This window comes from Rattus norvegicus, chromosome 18, assembly GCF_036323735.1.
Source record: "Rattus norvegicus strain BN/NHsdMcwi chromosome 18, GRCr8, whole genome shotgun sequence".
Classification (NCBI taxonomy): domain Eukaryota; kingdom Metazoa; phylum Chordata; class Mammalia; order Rodentia; family Muridae; genus Rattus; species Rattus norvegicus.
In genome coordinates this window covers 32,886,053-32,893,746 of record NC_086036.1, presented here as the reverse complement: position 1 = coordinate 32,893,746, position 7,694 = coordinate 32,886,053, and the positions used below count along the sequence as shown (strand labels likewise).

Genomic DNA, 7,694 nt, shown 5'->3' with positions numbered 1-7,694 from the left:
AAGACTCAGTCCCAAAGTGCAGAGTAAGTCAGACAGGAGTGGAAGGTGTCTCCAAAATCTCAAATGGAAATTTTTCAGAATTTTCATCCTGGCTAGAATTACCTATGGAAACAACTAAGAAAGTTGCACTGAATTGGGGAAGAGTCCAAGAAAAGAAAATGACTCTCTCACAGTCTTAATATTAGAAGCTCATAGGTACTACATGCAATGTTTTCATTTCTGCTCCACAGTGCTTAGGGTGGTTAATTCCTCAAGGATTTGTTAAGTCCTACTCTTAGGTGCTCAAGATAGAGAAAGATGAGGAGAAAATGTATGCTTTCAAGACCACTATAATTTAACAGAAAATATCTGTCCCCTATACATATCACAGTGATCTTCTCTTTATGTGGGGAGAACTTAGTACCATATAGTAGAAAATGAAATCTGCAACATTCTCTTTGCTAGAAAGTTCTTCCCAAGTCTGGTCCATGGTCAAATATATTTGTCCTAGAGGGGCTTAGAGAGTTGTCTGCAGAGGCATTTTCTTCACCGATCCTTTTTGTGTTTGAAGCTTATCTCTTACACACCTATTCTGTTTCATGTTTTCATGGTGGAAACACTTACTTTTATCACCCCTTTGTTAAATGTGTTTTCTTGATCTCAGACATTCTGGGCATTGCTCTGCACTATCTATGGTTCATCAATGGACTTAGAGGACATTTGAGAGAGTGTTCTCAGGGGAATACCCTCAGAAGAGCAATAAACATTAGGCTTTATTTGAATTTCTTATTCTCAAACTCCATTCCAAGAATGCTATAGGTTTTAATCCTTGTACTATTCCCATCATTTTTCTGAAGGAGTTCTAACAACTATTACTACTTTATAAATCTCAGAGGTTTAGTAAGTTTCTTAAAGTTACTTAGGCCAAACACTAACAGTGCTCCTTGACAAAGTTCTGAGCACAAAGATTCATGTGGCCCAGTAGGACAGAGGGCTCGGATAAGGGACAAAGACAGGAGATAGAGCAAGAAGGAGAAAAGGAAAGGAACAAGAAAGAGAGGATAAAGGGGGTAGGAAAAGGGGAAAGGGTATTTGTCACAGAGGGAGAAAGGACTACACCAGATGGAGAGAAGAAAATTATGGCACATAGCCAAATGGCAATTTCCAAAGCTAATGGGGAAATGCTGTATTAGGATGAGGTGTTTACCTTTAAGTAGGCCTGTTAATTAGCTAAGCCAAATGGGGCTTTCGATTGTTGAACTTCCACCGTTTTATAGCTGTACCTTTGTAGTCAGCCTCAGGAGGAGGAAGTGGTCACATAAGAGAATATACCTTGGCAGCTAGCTTTGGGAATGTATCTAAAAATGTTTACCAAGGCAGAAGGAAAGAGCGAGAAGGAAATTCCTATTAGAGCCACGTTTTCAGTGCTTGGGTTGACTAGATTCCTTTCTGTATTCTTGTGCTCCATCAGCATTAAAAGGCTCGTCCAAATTATATAAAACATTGGAGGAAAATTTTTCTGTGAGGTCATGAAAATTCCACTCATATGGGGCAACTTTTAACCATCAAACTCTTATATTGTATTAACACTAACACCCAAAAGAATCCATAGGAAATATAAATTCTTTGTTGCTAATGAGGTTGTATATATTTACCCCAGTCACTCTGAAACTATATCAGCAATATCTCAGAAATGTATTTATTAGTAATATAGCCTATGCATTTATTCCACCCATCACTACAAGGATATATAAACTACAAATTATGATGACATTATAAAGCAATGTAATAATTTAGCAAATGAGGATCAGCCAAATAACATTTTAAAGCATCATCCAAAGGAATACAAGGCAAGCATGAAAATTGATATACAGTGGTTAATAGAACACCCACATTTATTCTGAGTCACAGAACATATATAAAAATATAAAGGAAACTGGAATGGGAGAGGAAAAAGTAATTATACAAATTAGCTAAGTCAAATATTTTCTATTGCAAGCTCCCTGAAGAATCCAATCCACAGAAAGTTGGTTCTTACAGTTGGTCTGGAAGCCCACCTGTCACAGAACATGAGCGTACTTGAACTGAGTGGCACATTTTTGTGGCTGCAGTTCACATTAGGAATACCCATCATGTGGTATTAAATTCTGATGTTTACCAATATCAGAAATAGAGGGACATTCGTTCTTTGTCTCACCTCACCATTTTCTGAGAGAAAGTCTATTATGTCCTCATGGGCCACACGTGGGCAGGGCTTCCAGTGCCCTCATCTGCAGCACTGTTGGAGAGAGACTGTAGGGGAATAAAGCAAATTATTTATGTCTCTGCTCCAGTGAGATTTTCCTCGCTTTCTCTATAAATTAAATTCAAAAATAAAGTTCAGTGGCTTTCCTTGTTGGCTTTATATGAGGCAAGGCAAACAGCACAGGGCATAAAACTTTTCTACATGAAATAATAACAACTCCATTGAAGAATATTTATTAAAAAGGTAAACCAGAATGAAACCATCTATAATCTTACTTCTACCACTGATAAGTACCAGTTTACTGTATATTTTGTTTTTGTGTCTCTAGGGTTTGCCATGGTAATATATGCTTTTCTTTATTTACATGAGTTCATATTTGAACCTTCTCTATCACCTTTTATACTTACTAAGGCAACATCCTCTCTTTCTATTGAATATTTTAAATAGAATATTTACCATAGCAGCCAGTCTGTTTTGAAAGTGGAAAAATTGTGATCAATGAGTGATCAAGAAAAGAAACCAAGACTTTTTTGATGCTTTGGTAGCATGCTACTATTTCAGTTTCTATGAAAAGCAATCATAGAAACGACCAAGAAGCGAATGGACATAAGACCTTTCAATAAGTGCTCTACAGCCATGGGACTAATTTCAACTCCTTGAAGTAGAAGTGAAGAAGGGTGAAAAACTTTAGAGCAAGAAAAGTTTTGTGTCTTGCCAACTACCATGTTATTTTGCAGGAAGCCACAACAGAGTTTATATTTTGGCCTTTTAGATTTTCACTTCTAGAACTGACCTTGACCACAGTCAGTTCTGTTTTCTCAATGTATAGTAACATGACTGTTGTGGCTTGCTGCAAAACATTCATGCTATTTCACTTTTCCATTGCTTCCTGGAAATTCCTGCACACAGAGGTATGTGGTGATTGTGTTAGAAAAGTGTAGACTTGGCGAAAATCTGCATCTACACAGTGGGCAAGTCACACTTTGACCAATAAAAGGAGGGAGAGGAAATCACAAACTCAAATAAAAACCTAATCATCCCGAGAGTCAGCAGTATTTGAGGACTCTGTAAGGCTTGCCAATATATTTCACTTTCACTTTGGTTTTAAAGGAATTTTAATTTCACTTTTTTACAATTTTTTAAAAATTACTATATAATTACATCATTTTCTTTCCAACTTAGCCCACGCACTACCATGTTCTTTCTCAAACTTATGGCCTCTTTTTCCTTAAATTGTTGTTGCATATAAAAACAAAGAGATAGATGATGTTCCTAAGTAAATAAAAACAACCTGCTTAGTGTGTATACTGTTATTCAGATGACCACTTAGCACTGGGTAACCAATCTGGGGTTCCTGCTTGGGGAAGACTATTTATCCCATAATTAGAATTCTCCTGCCTACAATCCCTTGTCTAGGGATGAGGAACCATGAGATTTTCCCTGTCCGGTCTGCATATCCATTGGTGGTGGTGTTCAGGTCTTGTTTAGGCAGTCATGTTGATTTCATGTGTATGTGCTATGACATTCCTAGGAGACAATTGTATTGCTGACACACTGTTATCTGGCTCTTCTAATCTTTCCACTTCCCTTACACTATGATGAATCTCAGGTGTAGGGATTGTATTGCAAATGAATCAGTTATAGGTAAGTGCTACTATTATAGAACTGGCATGTGATTAGACTGGATACCAGGACAATAGATACACACCATAACACGATCCTCACAGGAGTGAAGCATGTTTTGGCATGAACCAGGCTCTGCCACTTATAACACTAAGCATAAGGTGTTAATTTCTCTACAGTCTCTTTCTCATTCTGAAAAAAAAATGGTTGTTTTGATAATATCTACTTCAGGGAAGTCTTTTGAGAATTGAATAAGATAATATGAAATTGAACTGGCATAATATCCTACTGCACATGAACATTAACTCTAATTAAACTTACAGTCCTTTTACTGTTCACTGTCATTGTGCTACACGTTTGTCCTTTTCTTTTAATTTACATTTTTGAAAAGTTCATGTGTGAATATTGTATTTACATAATATTCATACCTTGCTTTACCCCCTCCAACTCCTCCTGTCTTCTGGTATATATATATATATATATGTGTGTGTGTGTGTGTGTGTGTGTGTGTGTGTGTGTGTTTGTGTGTGTGTGTGTGTGTATTTTAAGATAATAAAATCATGTTTCTTTACCAATTTTTCAAACATCCTTATCTCTTCTTTTTCCCCTACTCTCTCTCCCCCTCTTTATCCAGAATTACCCCCTCCCTAACTTTTTTTAATTACATTTTTAATTTACATTTAAAATGTTATCTCATTTCCTGTTTCCACTCCAGAAACCAACTATCCCATAACCCCCTGCTTCCATGAGGGTACTTCCTCACCTACCCACCTAATCCCTCCCACCTCTCCACCCTGACATTCCCCTACCCTTGGCGCATGGAGCCTTGATAGGATCAAGAGCCTCTCCTCCCATTAATGCCAGACAAGGCCATCCTCTGCCACATATGTGGATGGAGCCATAGGTTCATCCCTGTGTTCTCTTGGGATGGTGGTTTAGTCCCTAGGAGTGCTGATGGTTCTGGTTGGTTGATATTGTGTTCTTCTTATGGGGTTGTCTCCCTCACGTCTTCATTAAAAGTCTTTTTTCCTTTTTTTCCATTTAGAGGACATCATGGCATCTACCAATTTAGAAAATTCTAAATGAGCTAAATCAAGAAGCCAATGTAGGAGTGTGTGTGTGTGTGTGTGTGTGTGTGTGTGTGTGTGTGTGTGTGTACATGCACACATGCTAAAGAAAGTTATGGTTTATTCTAATGGTATGATTCCCCCATTTGGCTTAAGGATATTCAGTAGAATCTTCTCACATTTTATTTCTTCTCACCAATATTCTTTCTTTTTTAAAAAAAGTTCTTGCACATACAATACTAGCCCATTCGCTCTCTTCTTAGGAGAGCCTGGAGCTGTCACCTAAAAGAAGGGAATAAATGACTTATGCCTTGAGACTGAATGAGATGCTTTTCTGAGTTCCCCATAATATAATGTTGTTCTTGCAAAGTGACTTGGTACCACATGCCACAATGCTTCGGTTTTGAGTCAAAATTGTTTTGTTCACTATCTTGTTATTACAAGACTATATCTCCTACTACAATACCAAATAGATACAGATAATTCAATGAACTTTATCTTGTGTTTTTCTCTTTTAATAATGTGCATGTCCAGATCCTGGTTCCCAGGCATAGATACAAGTGATGCATGAGAAATTACAATTTTCCCAGAGGCTTGAGAAGTACCTGCTCTTCCCCTGTTTTGGACCCACTGAAATAATCAACACACTCAGCAGATTTACATCTCTAACTGACTGTACACTCCAGTGGTTCAGACAGATAACTGATAAATACAAACATGTGAAAAGCTCTATCCAGAAAATGCAGAATTTCAGGAAGTGATCTTGTGACAGGATGAGGCAAAAGTTAGGAAAGACTTTGTGGGAGCATTTCTTGTGCTAACATCTGTATGCAAGAAAGGGACAAGCTGAAGCCTAGAGGGAAATGAACAAGGAGAAAGTTATAGCTGCTCCCAGCTCAAAGTAGAGTATGTAAATGCCTAATGCTAAGGAAGCAGCAGAAGGCCTGTGGAGATGGAGTGGTCAGTGATGGGATTATAGGGATAGGAGAGGTCAAAGAAGCCATAGGGAAGGCTTCTACTGCTTCCTGCTTGCAGACAATTTTGAAGCATGAAGTCTTTTTTATTTGTTAATCTTTGACCAAAATATTTGGACTTGAGGTATAAGATGTTAGTGATAAAAATGCTCTCAGGGGAGTCTCATCAATGCTACTGGAACAGTACAGTGGGACTTTAACATTGTTAGAATAGACACAGATCAGTTCACACTAGAGTTCACACTCACATTGTCACACTGTGATCTTCAAAGATATGATATAAGAAATGTACACTTGAGTGCTTTCTTGTCTACACGTAGGTCCATCACCTTAAAAAGGGGGCCAACGACAGCAGCCTATCTGTCTAAGCAAATTTCCACAGCATCTGGCTGCAGCATCGTGATAAACACATTAACACCTGCATTTCTGAGATAGCGTGCTTTGAATCTTTTCATGCTTTCCTTACACAGGGACTGAGAGGAATGCCTTCCTAGATATCCAGCGCTCTGCTACTAGCCATGAATGAATCCTCAACTCATTTGCAAGACATAAATCATCTCTCTTTACCATTTTCTATATGCCATCATGATACTAATGGAGGAAAGGTCACCAGTTTCCTGGATGTTTATAGTTAGCACGGTTAATTTTTTTCAACTGGCCACAAAATGTCAAGTCCATCAGTAGCGTTCCTCACTTCATTAGCTAATGTAGCATAATTGGATGTTTGGTGATCAAATAAAATGGAACATTGAAGAATGCCTTGGAATAAGACCAAGAATATTTCTCAAATTACCTCTATCACACCAGCTGATTATCTTTTCACAGAAAATAACCCCATATGACTCTATGCCAAATAACTGTATATATCATTTTTCCAAATAGCCCCTGCTGTGCTAAAAAGGATAAAAAAGAAAAGAAAACATTTGTACCATTAAGTAATCATTCTAATAGAAAATATTTACGCACATTTAGTATGTGCGGTGTTATAAGATGACCGTCCTTCAGGAAAGGACAAGTCCTGTTTTGCAAATGAAGAAGTGGATGCTGCACACCATGGGGAAGGTTGCTCTGCCTATGAGCATTTATTGACTGAGATTTCAGGGTAAAATATGCAAACTCACTGTTCCTGCTTTAATGTAGTGAAATCAAGGGAAAGGACTTTATGGCACTAAAGAACATACTATCATAGTCAGACACGTAGGCAAGGCCTTGCCAAACTGCATGAAGCTTGACAAAGTGTGTTCTAGCTTTCACTTTTCATAGGAACTTCCCAGAGAGGTAAAGCCCAAGACAAGAAAAATGCCATTGCCTTAGCACACTCCCTATCAGGACTCCCTGTGATCTAGTCTATGGCTATTCTTTAGATTCCTTTTTCTGATACCTTACTTTTCCTGTCTTATTTTCATATCAGCATTTGACAGTCAGTCCTAGCACACAGTGACTACTTAAGAAAAGCAATGTTCTGGGGTTGGGGATTTGGCTCAGTGGTAGAGCACTTGCCTAGGAAGCACAAGGTCCTGGGTTCGATCCCCAGCCCTGGAAAAAAAAAAAAAAAAGAAAAGCAACGTTCAGTATGCTGTTAAATTCTAAAGAGGAAAAGGATAATGGGTAAGAGTGTCTATAATCTTTAAACTAAAATCTGCTCATATGATATATTATGATCATATTCTTAGAAATGTATTTTTACTTCTCTATAAACAGTTCATATAGGACACAGAAGTTAATACAAAGGCCCAAGGAAAAGTGTACCATTCGCTTGGGCCCTGACATTGAGATTGGCACTTGACACCCTGACACGTTTTATGA

The 7,694-nt window shown here is 38.0% G+C and overlaps 1 non-coding gene across 1 annotated transcript; it reads left to right on the top strand.

The window, feature by feature from the left end:
* The first annotated feature begins 7,349 nt into the window (after positions 1-7,349).
* Trnap-agg42 (transfer RNA proline (anticodon AGG) 42) lies at positions 7,350-7,430 on the top strand. The gene has a single exon. It is a non-coding gene; the product is annotated as a tRNA-Pro (tRNA).
* Positions 7,431-7,694: the final 264 nt, after the last annotated feature.